Here is a 22,138-nt window from a genome sequence, read left to right on the forward strand (position 1 = left end):
CCAAAACAGATGCCTTTGCCATTATTAATGGTAAATCCCCTATGATGTTTTCACAAACCTTTGAGGATTTTCAAACCACAATTTGAGAAGGAAAAATTAACATTTACAGGTCACTCAAGAGTCACTAATTGTGCATGTCACCAGAAAAAACTGGGGTTTTTTTTGCCAGTCACCCTTTCTGAAGTCTCTGCATTATTTTACACCATTTATCAGACCTCTCCTTCTTCCTTACACTCCTTTCACTTCTTACTTCAGGCCAACAGTGTATTCTTGATTCTCCAACCTATCTGGCTGGTTCATCACTGCTTCTTTACAAACTCCTCTTCCTTTTTCATGGCCACAACAGCACTAAACTCTCTGCTCTTCTCTCCAACTTCATGCTTGCTTTCCTTAGCTTTTAATATTGTGTTCACTTCCCGAATTCTACTTCATTCGCAGGTGCATTTCCTAGGATCCCCTATCAGCTAGTTTCATTTAGTTAGACCAAATGGGGGTGCTGGAGGGAGAAAAGAGGCACAGGCAGGAAGCACTGAGGAAGGCAGAAGGACAAAGGATGGGAGATGCCAGGGTACTTCTGTCCCTCTCTCTGTCTCGGATGCCATGTTTGATATTTTGATTGGAGCTGGCTCATTCAAAATGACTTCATTCAGATCTGGCAATTTGTTTTAGCTGTTAGCTGGGTTCTCCTCCATGTGATCTTTCATTTTTCGGTAGACTAGACCAGGCTTCTTTCACAGCATGGTGGCCTAAAGCCTTTAAGAAGGCAAGTTTGGAACTACAAGATCTTTGGTTCTTGTAGTTCCAGAATTCACACAAATTCACAGCCACCACATTCTATTGGTCAAAGCAAGTTATTACAAGGCTAGCCCGTATTCAATTAGGAAAACAGACTTTGCTTCCTGATGAGAAGAACAGCAATACGACATTGCGAAGAGTCTGGACACAAAGAAATGTCATTCACTGAGGGCCATTATTTTAACAGTCTACTTCACCCATCCACTAAGCTCCAGAAATACCACCTCCATCATAGCCACAGCTTAGGATCCTAGCCACATGTTACCCTCTAATCTCTGGGTTGTCTCTTATTTGTGTCCTCAGCTCTTTTATCATCTGTTTAATCAATTCTTTTCATTAGATTGCTTTCAGTTTCTGTGCTCCTGGCTTGACTCTAAAAGCACAGCTACTTTCTTACTTTAATAGTGAATAACTCAAATCCAAATGCAAGCTTAAGCTCTCATCCAAAATCCAATTCTAAATTTCCATATTTCAACATAGATTTCTCCTTCATCACCTAAACCTGGCATATCCAAAACTTTAGTTATAATCTTCTCCCCTAGACAATGACCTTTGTAATTTTCCCTATGCTCTAAACCAGGGGTCAAATAACTACAGCCAGTGGTCTAAATTCACCACCACTAGTTTTAATGGAACATAGCCATGCTCATTTATTTTATACTACCTACAGCTGCTTTCATTCTACAATGGCAGAACTGAAGAATTGCAACAGAGATCATGCAACCTGCAAAGTTAAAAATATTAACTACCTGGCTTTTTACAGAAAAATTCACCACCCCATTTTCTAAATCTCTGATATTATAATCTATACAACAATAAACATGAAGTGATTAAACAATAAAACTTTGAGCTGATTTTGATGGGTAGGGGGTGATAGAACCATGGGAAGTGTCATGGTCCTGCCCGGATTGGGGGGAGGGGGAGACAGTTCTTTTCTCTTTTCCTCTCTAACATCAAACAAGAAGCAACTCCTCTGTTTAAAGTTACAAATGCTAGGCAATTTTATTAAGCTGGAACCTCACTGTGGCACTCTTAGCTACACAGCAGAATTTTATTCAAGGGATTTGTTTCATTACTAGAGTGATATTATGGGAAGATTATCAACGTTTAAATAATACTCCATTCATGATTTAATTTTAGTTCAAGACCAGTGGGTATACACAAAGCACTAATATTTTACCCATTGAATGTTCAGAAATATATGAAAAGTAGCTATTATGATCTCAGAGACTGAGGAAAGCTTCAAAGCTGTTCTAATAGTTCTGGACTTCAGGGAAATAGACCAGCCCCTTCTGTCAGAAACAGGATATAGGCAAATCTTTTTGTGAGTATACTGAGAATTGATAGAGGGAAGACAAGACCAAGAGAGAAGGTTACAGCCAGACTCCACAAATGAATGTGGCATCAACAAATTGGTAAACAGTTTGAGGAACCTGATGTAATTTATAACTAACAATTCTAAAAATTTGTGATAGATGATATAGATGTAAATTGGATATAGATATGAGAATAGAGATAGATAGATAGATAGAGATAGAGATAGAGATGATAGACATAGACATAGACGTAGACATAGACATAGACATAGACATAGATACAGATAAATACACAAGGTCTGATACAGGTAGAATTGAAACAAAATTATGACTACTATTATCAATCAATTACTTAAAAAACAATATGACAAATCCACTATTCTGTTTCAGTTCTAAGTATAGGGTGAAAGAAAAAAGTATTTATAAGTCAATTGCTGTTTCAACATTGAGATCATCTTTGATCTTCATTCCAAAATAGCACAGTAGTGATCATTATAATCACAAAACAACTCCATAGGGCTTTATGAATTTAAAATAATTTCCTATGTGTTATTTAATCACATAATAACCCTGTGAGAAAAGCAGGGTATTAGGGCAGAACAGTAGTATTTAGAAGAAAGAGGGAAAGAAGGAAGAAGAGAGAAAGAGAAAGGAGAGAAAGGAAAGAGAAACGAGAGGAAGGAAAGAGGGAAAACTGCCTGTTCAGCTATATCAGTCTTAATCCTATAAAATATCACCTAATACCTCTTAACAAGCATCTCAGGTATTAAGAGCCATGTAGTTCTTTAGACTCCTCAATAATAATTGCTTTACACATTCTAAGTAGTATTATCATCATCGTCAATCTTAGCTATACAATTTTTTATCAACTCATACGTAAAGTTAGAGAACTTCAGGAAAAAAACAACAACAATAAGAGCACAGAGTCAAGAAAGTTAGTTAAGAAAGAAAGCAACAAGCACTAATTTTTCCTATAGGCCTCATAATCTTTCTCCATGAAGCACTCTAACCAAGCAGTAAACTTACATTAAAAATGGGGTGTGTGAAAATTGAGTTCTTGGAGACTAGCCTAGGGAAAGGAAATCCCTCCTATTTTGTCCTCAGTTCAACTCCCAAGATTCCCAGCCCTACCGTGTGAGTCACACTGCAATTGCCTATGATATGCATCTGCACGGATGCCTTCGGCTTCAGCAGGGAATTTCAAGCTCCTGCCTGCCTATAATAAGGGGGGAAATCAGTGCAACAATATGACCGGATGCTGAAAAGCTGGCAGCAGGGGAAAACAGTAGAGCATTCGGCTAATTTTCTTTTTCAGGGCTTTTTACTGTAAAGAAAATTGGCCTTCATGGATTCAGAAAAATTCAACTTTTGCATCCCTTTCTCGAATTTGATCTTTTTGTTTCCATTTTAGTATGTTGTGGGAAGTTTCCTGTGAATATGTAAACAAGCTCTGTGTTTATTTTAATCACTTTTTTCTCCTATTTCCAAGCTCAAGACAACCCCAGCCCTCACTCACATTCTGGTGGTTGGAGTAGAGTAGAACACAACCAAGTTGAAACCCAAGTCTCTCCTTTCGTAAGAGGAAATGATGGGATAAATAAAAGGATGGCATTTCCTAAAGCATCTGCGATGCCTATTAAGTGACTAATAAATTCAATAAAGAATTAGACAACTGAACAAGTTTAAGAAAAAAATAAATCTTTGAGGTATAATTTACAGCTTTGGAACTTAAACATCCACCCAAGAATCTCTCCCTTTCCTATTAATCCTAAATATTGTACCGCTACTAGCTCCTCAGCGAATCACTTTGAAAGTATTGCCATATTCAGTGTCTCTGCTCCCTCTCATCTGATTTCTTAACCCACTGTAATCTGTCTTCTGTCCTTCTGTCTTACTACCTTGCTGAATTGTACAAAGACAGTGCTCAAAATGACTGACTTATCGGTATATACCGGGAATGTGTCTTAGTAGTCATTTTACTAAATTTCTCTATGGTACTTGAAGCTAATGACCACTTTCTCCTTTGACAAATTTTTCTTCTTTTGTTTTCTATGATACCATGCTCTCCTAATTCTCTTACATCTCAGATTCATTCTTAGTCTTCTTTCTTGAATTCCCTTCCCCCATCCTCTTAAAAATAGATGTGCTTTTGTGTTTTCCACATCTTTTTTGATGATCTCATTCATCCTTATGTTTTAAATATTACCTTTACATAATTGTGACATCCGTATATCTATCTTATACTTCCTTTCTAAGTCTTTATGTCTTCACCTGCCCATCTTGATTATAGCCAGCCATGGCCATTATGAACAATTCTAACTCAACTCCTGCTGCCAAACTCCCACCTCGAGTACCTGCTGCTTCATGTCTTTCCTTGTTCTGCCCCCAGGGCCTTCTGTAATGCCATAGGAGCTGACTTGCCCACTTAAACACGGGCAGTTCAGACCTGATTAACCGCCTCACAATAAGTCAGTGTTTCTCAAATTATAGAGACATGAAATCAATCTAATGGCTTGTGACCAGCATATTGTGTTTTAAATGAAAAAGAATAGATAAGGAAATAAACAGTATGTGGCAGATAGTAAGGACAGATTTGTTAAAACTTTTGTAAGGAAAAAAAAAAAAAAAAAACAAGGGCAGCCCACAATGAGAGAATCAGTAAATGCTCCAGACTTCCATTTTTCAGATGATTAATTCTTAGAGGCATTCTTTGTTCTTATAAGTCCCTCATTGCCCTGAGCACTGACCTCAATAAAGTACCCTTACTCTGGATCTTCCTCCTTTGCTATCCATTCTCCTTACTTAGCCACTCATGCTTTGTGGGATCACTTTCCAAATAAACTAAACTACCTGTACTCACGTTCTTGTTTCAAGCATTGCTTTTAAGAAAACCCAAAGGCATGTGATATCAGGAATGGCCCTGGAAAGCAGACCCTCAACATGCGATTCTATAGCTGAATTGTCACCAGTTAGATGATACCAGTAATCCAATTACTGGTATTAAGAAGGATGATGATAAGACCTAGCATGCTATAGCATTCAATTACTAAGATTCTCACCCATAGTGGATGTAATGAAGCATAGGGGAAAGGAAAAACATTGCACTTAATGATATGGCAATGATAATTACATCTTTCTTACCCAAAGATCTTGTGTGAAGACTTTACCTAAGGCAGATGCCTAGCAAGATGATGTTGCCTCCTTAAGATCCATCATCGCCTCCCTTTATAGTGTACAAACCAATAACTAAAGTCATGATTCTGCACTTACTGAGTAGAGAAATACAGTCTTTGTTCCAAAAGGAAATACTTTTTTTTACAAAAAATACAGTACTGACTTATATGTACTATCAGAAATTACAACATGTGCACTTGAAACTTACTGAATTTTAACCAATGTCACCATAATAAAAATTAATATGTAAAAAAAGAAAAAGAAATTAGAACACATGTGAGTGGATTTGGAGAATTAAGATAGGGAAGCAGTATATAAACCTAAATAAGAGAATTTGTTGTCATTGAAGAACTCTTCCATAACTCAGCATTTAATGTCTAAGCAAGAACATCTGGAACCAGTCCTAACCCAGAGCTGGAATGTCTCTGAAGCTTAGTCAGAGTTATGGTCTATAGGAATAAAGATGGAGCAACTCCTGGAACTGCCTCGGCAGAGTACTGGGAAAGGATTTAGAAGGGAAGTGGGAGAAAAAACTCATTCTAACTGTTTTGCAGGAGGGCCCAAAGGATACTCCCTTTACTAAAATTATAAGGAATAAACTTTTTTAAATGAGATACCATTATATCTTTGAGAATTTATGTAGCAGCTCTCTTCTGTAGGCCAGGGTATATGTAGCAGGAAATGTGCCATGGTGGGACTCATTTCCATTGTGTCAATGAGAATAATAAAATTCTAAGAAAATCAGGTGGTAGCATTTACTAATCAGAGGCAGGTGGCAGTGATTAGCATAATGGGCATCAAATCCAGAATGGCAACAGAGTACCTTAACCATGGTTTTCCTAATGGGGAGTTGATTATAGACTAAAATCTAGGGCTGGCAAGCAGAGGCTAATATTAACCTCCACAGTAGAAAATACAATTATTCATTCAGATTTCTTTAAGATGAGATCCTATTCTCAAAGAGCCAATCATTGAAGAAAATGGCCTTTTTTAAAGAAAGATCTTTAAAGATCTCCTTAAGGACAGTATATTGTATATACTGCTACAACAAGCATATAAAATAAACATCCTCCAATTTATTATTGAGAGGACCCATGGCCATTTACCAGAGTAAATTGTGCACTGGGGAGAGAGGAGCACTCCAACCTTTCAAGGACTATTAGATATACTTCTGGGCTGACACAAAGACAAGGAGATGTGAAATGCCATCATGTCCTGCTACCATAGTTAGAATGAGCCGTTTGAAGGTCAGATGAAATCTGACCAAATATTACCTCACAATGGTTCATAAACTCATCCTGTTGTTATTTCCCCTGTCCCTGAGTGTATAATTACTATGGATATACTCAGCAGCTAACAAACACTCACGTGCTTCCCTGAATTGTGCAATAAGAACCATTATTACATGAAAGGCCTAGGATAAGGCTTTGAAACTACCCCTGTTCAGCCAAGGTATTAAATCAGAAGCAATACTACAATCTATATGAAAATTCAAGGTCAATGCTACAATCAAGATGTAAAGGACACAAGTATTGTGACCCTCATATCGCTATCTAGTTAACACCATTATAGATGACAGTTGATTATCATAAAATGAGTATATAAGAGCCACAATTGTGTGTCCGTATAAGATGTAGTATTTTTACTAGAACTGATCAACACTCCTTGTTCATCAAATGTTGTCACTGGTATGTAGCTATTAATCTGGTAAATATATTCTCTGCAATCTCCATCAATAATGAGGTTTAAAGCAATGCACACTATGTGAAAGGGACAATAGTACATATTCACTGCCTTGTCTCAGGGCTATATTATTTCTCCTGTTTTCTACCAAAAGAGAATGGATTACGATGGGAGTGGATTATCTTGACATTCTGCCGAACATTATGCTAGTCTATTATATTGACAATATATGATGAATAGGAAGCGGTTAGTAGTCAGATTGCTATAGTGAGATCATTCATGCCAGAGAGTCAGAGAGAAAGCTACCAGGTTCAAAGCCATATATTTTGAAGACTTTTAGGGAACCAATGATATGATATATATTGGGACATGTCCTCATGCACTCTAAGATAAAGGACAAGCCATTGTACCTTGTAAATCTGCCATTAACAAAGAATCACAACATTTCATGAGTAAAACAGATGCTCATAGTGCCTTACACAGGATACCTTATCCTTTCTCATTTCTGTGCATATAGACCTGACTTCTAACTGCCAGCACTGCAAGTTTTGCTTGAAGGTTCTCTTTACAGCCATCAGAGTGCAGAGAAAGCCAGAAGTATCAGGTAATTAATGCCTCCCCAAAGTAACCCTCAGCTAGTAAATGATGAGAGTTAGTGAACATCCTTCAGCCCATAAGTGGGATAAATTCAAAGTATTTCGTATCACAAAATCTCAAAGAGTTCCACAGTGGATTAGGCACCACTTGCCCTCAGTGACGACTTGCTTGTAAATTAAACCTTTATAGGATGCAACTCAAACAGTGCTTGGAGAGCAATATATAGCTATAAACACCTATATTTAAAAAGGAGAAAGATTTCAAATCAGTAACTTAAAGTCTCGCCATAAGAAACTAGAAAAAAGAAAAAAGAGCAAATAATTCCAAAGCAAGTGAAAGGAAAGAGATAATAAAAATTAGAATGGAAATAAATGAAATAGAGAATAAAAAAAAAACAGATAATATCAACAAAATTAAAAGTTGATTAATTGAAAGATCAATAAAATTGACAAACCCTTAGCTAAAAAAAAAAAAAAAGGAATTACTAAAATCAAGAGTAAAAGAAAGGTCATAACTATTAACCTTAGAGAAATGAAAAGGATTTTAAAGAAATATTATGAACAAATGTAAACCAACAAATTAGATAACTTAAATGAAATCTACAAATTCTTACAAGGACACAAATTATTGAAAGTGCCTCAACAAGAAATAGACTGAACCGACCCATAGCAAGTAGAGGTTAAACTAGTAATTTTAAGACTTCCCACAAAGAAAATCCCAGACCCAAATGGTTTTACAGGCAAATTCTACCAAATTCTTAGATAAATAATATCAATAATTTATAATTTTTTCCAAAAATAGAAAAAGAAACAACCCTTCCCATCAACAAAATACTAACAACCCAGACACAGTGACATTAAAAGAGATTATACATGAGCAAGTGGGATTTATCTCAGGAATGTGAGGTTGTTTTAATGTCCAAAAATAATGTAACAAACACCATTAAAAGACAAAAAATACATGACATCTTAATAGATCCTGAAAACGCATTTGACAAGAAGGTAACACTTTTATGATAAAAATACTCAGCAAACTAGGAAAAGAAGGGAACATCCTCAACCTCATAAAAAGCATATATGGAAAAACTACAGCTAATATCATACTTCATGGTAAAAGACTTAGTGCTTTTCCTCCTTAAAATCGGGAACAAGACAAAGATGCTCACTTTCGCCGTTTCTAGTAAACGTTGTACTTGAAATTTCTAGCCAGGACAAATAAGCAAGAAAAAGAAATAGAACATATCCAGAGTGACAGGAAGAGGTAAAACTACCTGTAACTGAAAATAAAATGATTTTGTATTTAGAAAATTCTAAGGACTCTGAAAAACTATTCAAAATAATAAAGTTGAAGGTTGCATGATATAAGATCAATGTAAAAATCTATTGTATGTCTGTACACTATCAATAAACAATCTGAAATAAAATTTAAAAACAATTCCATTTACAGTAGCATCAAAATGAATAAAATACTTAAGAATAAATTTAACAGAAGTGCAAGATATGTACACTGAAAACTAGAAAACATTGTTGAAAGAAAGAAGATCAAATAACAGCAAGATATATTTATAGATCAGAAGTCTTAATATTGTTAAAATGGCAATACTTCCAAAATTTATCTATATATTCAAAACAATACCTATTAAAATTCTAACCAGCTTTTTTTTACAAAAGTTTATAAGACAATACTAAAATTCATATGAAAATGCAAGAGACCTAGAATAGAGAAAATAATCTAGTAAAAGTAGAGCAAAGTTAGAAGATTCACACTTCCTAATTCAAAACATAGCGTAAAGCTATAGTAATCAGGGCAGTATGGTCCTGGCATAAGGGTAGATTAAAGGATCAATGGAATAAAATAGAGATTCCAGAAATAAACTCTCATGTATATACTCAATTGATTTTTATCAAGGGTGCCAAGAAAAGTCCATGGAGAAAGAGCAGTCTTTTCAGCAAATAACTCTAGAAAAACTGGATATCCACCTGCCAAAAAAAAAAAAAAAAAAAGGAGGGGGGAATTTGGACTCTTGCTTCACACCATACATAAAAATTAACTCAAAATAGATCACAGACCTAAAAAGCTAAACTATAATACTCTTAAAAGAAAACATGGGTGGATCTTCATGTCCTTGGGTTAGGAAATGATTTGTTAGATATGTCACTAAAAGTACAAGTGATTAAAATAAATGATAACTTGGACTTCATTTTAAAAAATATTTTGTTCTTCAAATGTCACCATTAAGAAAATGGAAAAGATAATTATGATGGCTAATTTTATGCATCAGCTTGTCTAGACTATGGTTTTCTGCTGTTCAGTTAAACACTCATCTAGATGTTGCTATGAGTTCTTTTTTAGATGTAATTAATATTTAAATCAACAGATTTTGAGTAAAGCAGATTGCCCTCCATAAGGTGGCTGAGGCTTGTTTAAATAGTTCAAGGCCTTAAGAGAAAAGATTGAGTTTTCTGGAAAAGGAAATGATTCTGCCTACAGACTGCCTTCGGACTGAAGACCACAACATTAACTTCTGACAGAATTTTCAGCCCACCACCTATCCTACTTTCCAGCCCCTTTAGGTTGCCTGGACAACACAGATGCCTTCACCTACAGCCTTGACTGCTCCAACCTAGATCAGAGCCAGCATTCCCAGCTCATGATGTGCACCGTGATTGTTGCCCATGGCTTCACAGTCACAGGCATTTTGTTGGTTCTGGCTGCAGCTGTTATGAAGTCTCATATTTCAGGACTGCATTGGTGGGTGGATGTGTGTGTGTGTGTGTGTGTGTGTGTGTGTGTGTGTGTCTGTTTACTTTATATCTTCAATGGTCATAGGATGCTTTACTATTCTGAATCAAATTTTAAATTTCTGAGTTTCAAGCCCTATGCCTAGTTTCATCACTTTATATAATACTCAGTACAATAATATTTAACAAATGTGAGGAATACGACAATTTGGCTAGTAGCCAGGTTCTTGAGCCTGGTTCCAAGTCTGTGTTACAAAATTTCATGAAGAATGTAGAAATAACTACTAAACGTAAATCCCAGTGTATTTTTTCATGTATAATAGAAAAAAAAACACAAAGTGAAAACACTCCATTTCTGAGAATCTGTTAACATTGTTAAAGTCTCCACAAGTCCCTTCTATTCGATGAATTTATTTTAAGAACACATGGCCCCAGTCAGAAGGATTTTGTTTAATCATTCGTTTCCTGGGGACACATCTCTATGGTTTGTCCTTTTTAATATAGTTCCTCTTATTTCTCTTTCTTGTCTTATTGGAGTTTGTTGTAACTTCTCTTTTGATTTGAGTGTCCCAAGACCTCATCATGTTTGCTGTATCGCTTTATAAATTGCCCTGCTTGCACATTTGTCATATTCTCCACCCACTCCAGCGTCTACCCTGATCCTTCTATTCCTTTCACTTCTCCTAGTTTTGCCTCATAAGCCCTAAGCACAATAAAAAGTCTGTTCCTAACATCTTTGAATTAGAAGCATTAGCAACAGTACAAATTGTCACTTGCCCTGGATCCACCAAACCAGGTCCAATTCCTATGACTGAATCTGCGGATAAAACTATTTGAAGCTTGGCATGTATGTCTTCACGATATCTGTGGTTAGGTTCTGTAAATCAAAGAAATTCTAATCAGCCCATAATGTACCTAAAAACCTACTAAGTGTTGGACAAAATTGAAACAGGCCAGCCAAAATTCAAGGGGAAGAGACACACATTCTACCTCTTGATGGATGAGAAGCAAGAATATATTGCAAAAGAGCATGTAAGATGAGAAAGAGTTGAGTTTAAGTCCCAGGTATGTTTGAATCAAGTTATTGAGAACTTTGAAGGTGAGAAATCAGAGAAAGAGAAGCCCAGGAAGATGGTTCTCATGACAATAGCCATCTATATACATTTTGTACATCCAAGAATTTCTTTTCTTAATACCCAAAATGGAGCGTCTTTCCTTCATTTGCCCTAAGTGGTGAGCTCATGTAATCAGGGAAATGGTACTAGTTCCCTGCTTCAGAAACTTTGCAACCAGGATTTATTGTCTGTCTTGGGCCTCTGTTCTACAGGGTAATATATGTAAACTGTTTCTTAATCCTTGTTCCCACTCAAGACACCAAATAAGGTATCAATGGTTGATGCTGAATATGAACTTTCTGATGTTGCCTGAAATCTAGCCAGGGACTGACTCCACCTCCTTCTCTTCATCTGCTGGCTATTGGAAAAATGATCAAGTACCTAGTTCTAAGTAACTAGTAAATACAAGAAAGGAGAGGTGAAGACATAAACTTGCAAAATCTAAAAAAAATTGAGCTATACCAGGAAATTCATTGAAGTCATCAATGTCACAGAATGAATCCTGTGTCACTTCACCATCAGGATACCAGCAGAGCATTGATTACCATTCCTGGGAGCACAGTGGAGAAATCAGTGCTGGCCCCAGTAGAGTCGGGTAGTAGTGACAGGTGAAGGAGTGTCTAGAGAGATTGGAATGGCTAAGAGAGCTTTTGGAACTTTCCCTGGGACTTTTTTTTTTTTAATTAAAATAATAAATCTCCTCATTAAATTATAAGTAGTTGGAGAATTTGCTTTTAGCAAATCCATAAATTTGGAAATTGTCTCATTCGATCTAAAGAGAGATATTAAGTCAAATGCCAGGAGCGAGATATATAATTCCTTTGGTATTAGCCAGGGGTAAAGAGAGCAAGTTTTGCTTTTAAATAAACGCCCTTCCACAGGCCCAAACAAACACAGCGTCTACAGTCCCTAAAAGCTATATATGATAGCGAACAACATATTACATGTTTGTCATAAACACACAGAGGAGAGTTTTACAAACACTTAAATTAAAAATAGAATGTGTTTCAAATGCATTTGTAAATTAGCTTATTGGAGTTAAACTTTTTTTTTTTTTTTTTCCCACTAAAGTCATAGTTTAGGTTCCCAGGTGAATCTGAGAAATTCTACTTAAAATCATGCAATTGAAAATCTGAACCATCCAAATGTTGAGTACTATGCCCCTAGGTCTTTCAGTCCTAAGCCACTGTGAACTCCTAAGGTGGGAACCAGAGGAAAAGCAGCTTCCATAGAAGCCCAGGAAGATAGTTCCTATAACGATACACATGTATAAAAGTGCTATTCATTAGTCAAGAATCATCAAGATATATAGCAGAGTGCACATGTTCTCCAAATCGCAAACTGACATATATCAACCTAAGTTTATGCCATTTCATTTATAAATAGAAAAAAATTAATGGTAACTTTAAATAAAACTGCTTCACATTTAAAGTTTCCATTTGCTTGCTCTATCTCAACGTTGTTTTCCTTTCTAAAACTAAAATATAGAGCTTTTAATCCAGTAATGGTTTTCCACGGTGTTTCAGGGCCTCCACTGATAAGACCCGTAATATAACACATGTCACCATAAGAAACCATTACCTTTGTCTACCTTTTCCTAACAGGGGTTTTTACCTCTGTCTCCTTTATCACCTTTCCTTTGAGAAACAGTTCCTGAAAATTTGAAACCACGGCTTATTCGAATTTAGTGAACTGCTTAATACTTGTATTAGGGTATATCCCCAGCCTCTGCTACAAATATCAAACTTCCATTTTGATGCTCTTCAACTTATCAATTTATTGTCTTCTTATCAATTTATTAATCCTCTCAACAAAAATGTGGCATCATCTTACGTGTTTAGACTCATACATAAGATCCCTTATAGGGGTTGCTCCATAGTGTAGTGGTTAGCACTTCTGCTTTACATGCAGAAGGTCCTGGGTTTACACCCCAGGTGGAACCACGAACCATACCCTGGGGGCACCAAACCCCTGGGGGCAACAAGCCCCTGGGGCAACAAGCCCCTGGTGCATGCCGAAACGGCAACATTCATAGGTCAGAGGTGGAAGTCGGGAAAGGGGGAATTAAAGAGAGGAAAAAAGTAAAAAAAAAAAAAAAAAAAAAAAAAAAGATTTCTTGTAGAATTTGTTTTATAATAGACATAGGGTATAAGACTTTGAAATTTTATGTCTTATATAGAATACCAGAAAAGGTTGTATTTAGGGTTTCCCTTTCCTATTATGCCCTCTTTCTCTCTCTATCCAAGTCTTTTCCTCAGAAACTAGCTCAGCCATGCATTCTACCTGAGTTACATTCTTGAACTTCATTTTTCAAGCAAGCTATGCCATTGGAAGGTCTCGGCCAACTTACATTCTGGCCTTGCTGTAATGACCTGCTGTGTAGGCTAACCCCCAAAACAGCAGGGGGAATTTTATTTAAGACACCGGGAGTTTTTGTATAAGTCATCATTCCAAGATGTTAGTGACCATTCTCATTCCCTCAGGGAAAATTATGTGTTGGTGTCAAACCTACCTTAAGGTAAGCTTTAAGTCTTCAGTCTCTAGAGAATCTCAAGAGGCCCTCAATCTCTTCTCATCTAAGGTATTCTTCAGCTGTTAGCCAACACATGCCTGGGAGGAAACAGACAGAAGCACAACCTCGTGAAATTCAGCTCAATTCTTCCAATTTCTTAAGTATCATATCCTACTTGCCTAAAATTTAGTGGAAGTTTACCATGGTGTCATATATTATTCATTAAGTACAAGATACTACAGTTTGTCTTTCCAAAGGTGTTTGAAATTTTCAGGACTTAGGTCATCAGTTCAAAATTTATCCCGTTGTTAGGTCAACTCTAATTGACGATTTGGTTTATATATCATAATCTTGGCCAAAAATTCAATTTTCGATTATCCCCTTAGTTACTGACCATATTTAAGTTATTCCTAGTCTTTAATTTTCTATTATCCCCTTAGTTACTGACCATATTTAAGTTATTCCTAGACTGTTTTAAAAATTATTTTTTAGTAATAGCCATATTAACATTATTAACACTTTAACGAAAATGGTTAAATTAGTATTGAATGCCAAGTTTAGTTTAGTATCTTCTATTTTTAAAAGGAGAGTGTTAATTAGTTATTAATATCTGGTCTCTAGCAGATATAAATGACTTAGCTCTGCATAGAAAAAAACAATTTCATAATCAGAGATGACAGAACATAAACTATAGACAGCCATCTTGCCATTCACAGTGGCAAGAAGAAACAACGTGACAAATTAATGTAACTAACTAAAATTCCTGTTGGAAGTTTCATCAGCAATCCTCTTAGAATAGAGAATATAGCACATTTGTGATACTGGGAAAATTCCAATTTGAGGCAAAGACAATTTTGGATAGCTTTTGGCATCTCATTGACTAGGTAATAATAAATAAATCATTCAAACATATCTATACCTCGGTTTCTACTTCTGTGAGAGAGAATAAGTGGCATTTGTGTTTGAAGCTCTTAAGACCAAGAGAGGCAATATATAACAGTTATGTGCATAACCCTGGAAACATACAGAATGAATTTGCAGCCCACTGTGACACAATCAATAAATAACCTTAGACAAGTTACTCAAGCTCTCTGTGCCTCATTTTTTTGCATTTGTAAAACAGAGATGATAATACTATACCAAATTTTAGGGATAATGTAGAGATTAAATGAATGAATGCAAAATACCAAGAAGAGTCACAGTACAAAGCAATAATTCAATAAATGTCGGGTCTGTAGCTATAGGTATCAAAGCAAGACTATATTTTTAAAACAATCATAAGATATAGCTGATGATGTTGTCTTGGGCCTTCTTAATATTTTGTTGTCTCACATTTCCAAGTGCTTTGCAATGATTATATATCAAAATATTATTTCAAGAAAATATTGAATTGAAACATAATGAGAGCAAAAGAAATAATTTTGAACTGAGAATCAGGATATGGTGGTTGTCTCTGCCACCAACCTATTGTGACCTTAAATAATTTGGACTGTCAGTCTCTTCATCTGAAAACCGAGGGGAATAAATTCATTAACTCTAAGGTTCCTCCAGGTCTTACATTCTCTTTAATGAAGCTGTATTTAATAGTATTATCTTTATATAATCAGAATGCTATTTTATAATAGCTATTTTTCAATAGGTATGTTTGTTTAGCTATGTTAAGCTTATTTTCCGTCTTTTAAACTTTAAATCCAAGGTTTGTGTTGAGCAAAATAGACAGAATCTTATGAATGTTGAACCAGAAATATGATAAAATGCATTTTTCTACCAAAGAGTCAAGGATTTCATAATATACTTTATCTAAATAAATATAATTTTAATATAAGTAAACTTCTAGTTTAGTGCAACTTGGAAAATAAGTTCAGACCTACATAAAGGAAAGTGAGCTGGGAAGATGAAAAAGCAAGTATAACTCTAAAGGGATAATTTAAATTACATTAGAAAGTAATTTGTAAAAAATATTTGTAAAAAAAAAAAGTTGTCTTTGCAGAGTACCCACAGTCTTAAAGGGAGATGCCAAAGAGTCAGAAAGAAGACAAATAATACCAAGCCAATTATAACTTTTAAAAATAGCATTATCTCAAGGAAACAGATGAGTGCATAGAGAGAAGGGGAAAAGTTGGTTAAGAAAAATAAAAGGAAAAAAATTAATGTAAAACAAAAAAGTATCCCAAAAACTGATGAAAGAGAAGAAAGTGGCTCTCTAGATAAATAAAGGACAGTACAGAGACATGGGGTGAGAGTGAGGGGAGATATAAAAGAAAGACACACGGAGAGAAATTACATCAAATGTAGATTGATATGACAGTCAAAAAAACATCTTTCATATTTCAAAATGTAGGGTGGAGAGAGCCAGCCCTAAGATATTCAAATATGTCAATGTCACGAAAGAGGAAAAGAGAAAAAAAGCCCAAGAAGCTGTTCTAGAATAAAGAAGGCTAAAAAAATACATGATCCTTGATAGATTTCTAGATTTAAAAAAAAAAAAAAAAAAGTTTTACAGGTGTTGGGACAATTGGAGAAATTTGGATATGAACTGCATATTAGACAATAGTATTGAATCAATGATAAATTTTTTGGAGAGTGACAATTACATCGTGGTTGCTCTGGAGAATGTCTTATTGTTAGGAGATATATGCTTAAGTATTTAAGAGTAAGAAAAATAATAAGATTCAACTTATTCTCAACTGGCGCAAGGAAAAAATGTAATAGAAAAAAAAGAGACTGAGTAAATGTAGCAAAATATTGACAATTAGTGAATGTAGATGAAGAATCTATGTGTTCATTGTATTATTCCCATAATTTGACTGTAGGTTCAAAGTTTTTCAAAATGGAAAAGTTTCTCAAATTAAAAAAAAAAAACTTTCACAGATAACTTTTGAATAGATAAGTGGTGATACTGTTTACCAAAAAATGAATTTTCAGCCACTCTTGTCCATCATCCTCCTCTCCTAGAACTTCATCAAAGGGAGAATGTGTGAAACCAAATCAGTACTAGTAGCTGATTATTCCACACATAAAACAAACTGTATTCTTTGAGGGTTAGTGCTCTTCTTATAATTAGAGGCACAAGAGTTTTCTACTGCCAGTTACTTTGTGGTATCTATTGGGTAACATCGAGAGAAAGAAAATGGGAACCTCTAAGTGCAAATTCAGCTTGTGGTGAAAAAAAAAAAAAAGCTAGCCCTGAGGAATTTCTTTTCCTAGACTGAGGTAGCAGTTTAAAGTCTCAAGTGGACAAACAAGGAGAGATACTTTGACAGAGCCATGTGACTCATAGCTCTTGAGCAGACATGGATGATGGAGAATAGACTGATTTTGGTGGTCTATAAAAAGAGAAATATTTTAAGAATTTTTTAATTATCAAAAGATTAAGTTCTCTAACAACATACAAGATGAAAAGCTCTAAAAGAAAACCTCCTCGAAAGGTAGAATTTGTGTTAATGAGGAATCATTCTAACATTTAAAATTATAATTAACAATTCTGTAAGGATGAAAAATATGGTTCATACATTTCTGATTTCAGCACAAATTGATATACGTTTTTGGTAAATAATTTGGCCAGAAGTTTCAAGAGTTGCAAAAATATTATTACTTTGATTACTTCTCACAATTTATGCTAAGAAAAGAAAGACACTATGAGAGAGAGGAGGAGGAGAAAGGAAGAAGGGGGAGAGGGAGGGAGGGAATAATGGAAGGAGAAAGGAAAAGAAAGGATAGGTGAGCTGTCTATAGCAAGATAGTCATTTCAGATATTTATACTAAAAGAAGAAGGGAAGAAGGAAAGAAAATGCTCAATAATAATGAAATATTTGCATAATGCACAAATACATGAAGTACATAAAAGATTTTGCAAATCATAAGACTATACAAGAAGGGAAATTCTACTATATAAATTCAAGTGAAGTATATAGAATTAAATATTGTGTCTACTTTATGATTCAAGCCTGCAGTCATGAAGCACAATAAGAAGTTAATCTGTTGAACTAAAATCAGGAAGTAGTGTTTATCTTTTTAAAATCCTCATTGCTATTGTTATGAGAGTAGACTTATGTTAATTGCTCTCTCAATAGGATAGGGCTTGCCCGAAGCAAAATCTACTATAGTGAATATATCTTTTGGGGTGCCAATGAATATAAATTCTCTCTTCACCTCTGCTGCAGACTGTCCATATGAAATCATGTTAAATCCTCGTTGTTCCTCAGCCTATTCTGCTAAAAAAATATCTTTTCAAGGCACGAAAACAATATTTACAAGACTAGAAAAATTGCATATGCCAATTTTAGGTTTTCACCCTTACAGTGTGATTTTAGAATTGACAACACTTCTGTTTCTATCTGCCATTTGAAGAAGGGCCACATAGTATACCAAGGGTTAGAACAGAGTTAGGTAAATCTGAGTTTGGATCCTTTTTGTGTTTTCAAGTGAGTATCCTTGGGCAAATTTCTTAACATCTCTTTGTACCTAGTCTCTCCATTTGTAAATTGGTACAAAAATTATATCTATTTTATACAGTTATCATGAAAATTAAATGAGTTGATGCACACAAAGTTCTTAGCACAGTGCCCGGTGTGCAGTGATGCTAGGGAAGCATTAGAGATTGTTATTGGTTCTTTTTAATCTGCCATTTTTTCTACGGCCATGCCACCCTGAACACGCCAAATCCCGTCTGATCTCAGAAGCTAAGCAAGGTCGAGCTTGGTTAGTACTTGGATGGGAGACCACCTATGAAGACCAGGTGCTGTAGGCATTAAAAAAAAAAAAACTGCCACTTTTTCCCAACAGGCAGTTGGGTCTAGGGGTGGTCAGAATAAGGCATATTTTTTAATACTGTAGGGCTTGGTTCTATATTTAGAATCATATGGCCAGAATATTCATGGATAATATTCCTTGAAGATATCTTCAGTGTCCTAGTTCTATCACCATATAAGATATTATATTTAGTAATATAATCATAAGGATGTGGGAGATTTTTCAAGAAAAACTTTGCAAAGTTATATCCAGATACGTTACTCCTTGAATCCCATGGAATATAAGCAATTGAGGAGAAACTGAAGAGTAAATTTAGGTCCTCCTGAAACCATTGCTAATAGAGTTCACTTCTCTAATACTGCCTTTCGAATTCCCAAAACCAACCAAGGTTTAGATTACCCAGAAGATATTCAGACAGTTTATGTAATCTGCGCTTCTGTCTTTCCAGAAAAGTCAATTGTGGAGTAATGGGAATTAACCTAAACTTTTTTGAGGGTCTAATGTTCTAATCCAGCCATTATCAGGAAGGCAAGAAGAGGACCAAGAAAACCTCTTTGGAATAAACAGAGATCATTTAATGCTAATAAAGAAGATAAGTACGCAGATTGTGTCCTGTTATTATTCACCAAGCAGTTCTGAACACTTATAGCAAACAAGTCTGTAGAAGGGCACAGTGGACAAACAGCTGGCATTATTTTTGCTCACAAGTATTTTACACTTAATGTGATAAAAAGATATTCATGAATAAATAAATTACAGTGAATAGTAAATGCATACAAAATATGATCCTCAGAGCATATTTGTGAATAAGCTTTAAATCCTAAAGCCTTCACTCCAGCAAGAGGTTCTTTAGGTTCTTGTTAGTTCCACCAACTTAGGTCTTGAACTTTCAACATTTCATTAACTGAAAGAAGAGGCTGGGGCAATCACTGTCGCAATAGCATTACTGCTATCTTCTTTTTTTTTTTTCTCTCACAGCCACCAACTGATAGTTACAAAGCAGCACCTCCTAAGGATGTGTTGAGAGAGTTCCAAGGCTCGACAAAGCTCACGCTTTTGCTGTCAGGGGTATAATTGGTCACTTGATGTAACTCACAGGTTAATAATCAAGTGAGCTTCTCATTGGATTAAAAAATGCTAAGGTCGCTGCCCTTGCAATGAGGGAAGGCAGTACCAAATAATTTCAGCTCGTTTTTCTGGTTGACATTCAGTAATATTATTTATTTGGCAGATCAACCTGACCTGGGTTATGTCACAAAAGACCACAGGGGGCAGCTGTGGAAGCAAATCAGTGATCCTAGCATAAGGGTCACACAAAGCATTCTGTGTACATTTAACAAATTCAAGTACCATACGATAAAAGCTGTATTTCCTCTGTGGACTAAAAGGAAAACAAGTCTTTCCACTTGTTTAATTGGTGAAACATTTTATTTTGGAGCAACATTTCACTGAAAGTAGTCTCCAAAAGTTATTTCTAGGAACTTGATCAACATAGTGATAGAACAAAAAGCCTGTTCCTAGTAAAGGTCTTTCAGTACATATAATCTATATCCAAAGTGCATTAAAAAGCAACTTGTTTGGGCACATCAAAAGTGACTTAAAAGTAAGCACAAATTTGGTGCTTTGTTTCATTATAATAATAGAATTATAGTAAACATTTTATTTTTTCTCTTTCTAAAACAATACCTAACATATTGCAAGCTCTTGATAAGTATTTCTTGAACAAATGAATAAATCTTTGGCTATCCTGGGAAAGTAGAATTCATTTGGCATTTATACCTAATATTAATTTCCTGGTGATTTCCACTGGTATTTTAGGGACAAGTTTTGATACCCGAATAGCATAATTACTTGCTATTCAAAGTGTGGCCCACGGACAAGCATCATCAATATCATCTGGGAGCTTATGAGAACCACAGAACTACTTAACATTAAAATTTGAGAAAACCTGATTTAAAACAGGAGAAATCGTTTTAAAATTAATATCAAAGCCTGTCTTAAAAGAAAACACAAGGGAAGTAGATCTCATAAATGGTGACAGAACCAAAGGTGATGTTTAAAAGGTCCAAAATATCACTTGCATGTATGGCGTAGTAGTTACATAAAGTCAAATGGCTGTACCCAAGTAATTATGAAACTTTGGGTAAGTTTCTTAACTGCCTTAGAATTATTTGTAAAAATACATACATACATACATACATACATACATACATACATACATACATACATACAGGCCGAGATAGAAGTCTTCTAGCCCTAATGTGACTTTTTTCTTGTCTTCAAGTGCCTTGGGTTTTATTTCCTACAAATTAATAGGGACGTCTTTTTCACTCTGGGTTATTCCAGGTTGGCCACTGCATGTGCCTTCTGTCCCCCTCCCACCCACCTTACTCTGCAAATTCCTTGAGGAATATGCTATATGCTATATGCATTCTGAATATACTTCTGTCCCATGAAATGTAAAAACAGCATTTATTCTAAAAAGCCCTTGTCATTTCAGATAGATCAGAAAAGAATTTACTAATATGTGTTACACCTGTGCTTACTTGATTAATGGGGTACAATCAAATTCTAATCCTTGTCATACTCCCTCTTCAACACATAATCACTTTTATTATGCCTCATATATCAGGCCAGATGTCTTTTTTTCTCTCTCTTTTGCACAAATTTTTAAAGAAACCAATTATATGGTCATTTTAACTATCTTCCAATCCATGAACATAAAATATCTTTCCATTTCTTTGTGTTTTCTTCAATTTATTTTAATAATGTGTTGTAGTCTCCAGCATATAGGTCCTTCACCTTTTTTAAGTTTATTCCTAGGTTTTTGATTCTTTTTGTTGCAATTGCAAAGGAATTGTTTTTTTAATTTCTTTTTCTGAAATTTCATTATTAGTATATAAAATCATAATAGATTTTTGTACATTGATTTTGTATCCTGCAACTGAATTTGTTTATTGTTTCTAATAGTTTTTTGGTGGAATCTTTACAGTTTTCTATATAAAGAATCATGTCATCTACAAAAAATGACAATTTGATTGCTTCATTCTAATTTGGATGTTTTTTATTTCTTTCTCTTGCCTGATTGCTCTAGCTAGGACTTCCAATACTATATTTAATGAGAGTGGTGAGTCTACGGCCATGCTACCCTGAACAAGCCCGATCCCGTCTGATCTTGAAAGCTAAGCAGAGTCGGGCCTGGTTAGTACTTGGATGGGAGACCACCTAGGAAGACCAGGTGCTGTAGGCATAAAAAAATAAAAAATAAGGGATTATAAACTGGAAAGGTCCTTGCAATCTGTGAGGTCAACCGAGGGTTGCCTCGCTTAAAAATAAATAAATAAGAGTGGTGAGAGCAGGCATCCTTGTCTTGTTCCTAATCTTAGAGAAAAGGCTTTCAGTTTTTCACCATTAAGTATAATAGTAGCTGAGGGTTTGTAATATATGGCCTTT

The 22,138-nt window shown here is 35.3% G+C and overlaps 1 long non-coding RNA gene and 2 pseudogenes across 1 annotated transcript in view; 2 read left to right on the plus strand and 1 right to left on the minus strand.

Annotated features, from left to right (window-relative positions):
• The window catches only part of LOC112485479, a 104,557-nt gene that overhangs the window by 55,279 nt on the left and 27,140 nt on the right, over nucleotides 1–22,138 (minus strand). Inside the window, exon 2 of the long non-coding RNA XR_003048462.1 lies at nucleotides 13,934–14,031. This is a non-coding gene — a long non-coding RNA (uncharacterized LOC112485479). The remainder of the gene's footprint in view (nucleotides 1–13,933; nucleotides 14,032–22,138) is intronic.
• Nucleotides 18,565–18,683, plus strand: LOC112485585 (annotated as a pseudogene).
• On the plus strand, nucleotides 21,817–21,935 carry LOC112485724 (annotated as a pseudogene).

Source organism: Pteropus alecto, unplaced genomic scaffold (assembly GCF_000325575.1).
Source record: "Pteropus alecto unplaced genomic scaffold, ASM32557v1 scaffold5, whole genome shotgun sequence".
Lineage (NCBI taxonomy): Eukaryota > Metazoa > Chordata > Mammalia > Chiroptera > Pteropodidae > Pteropus > Pteropus alecto.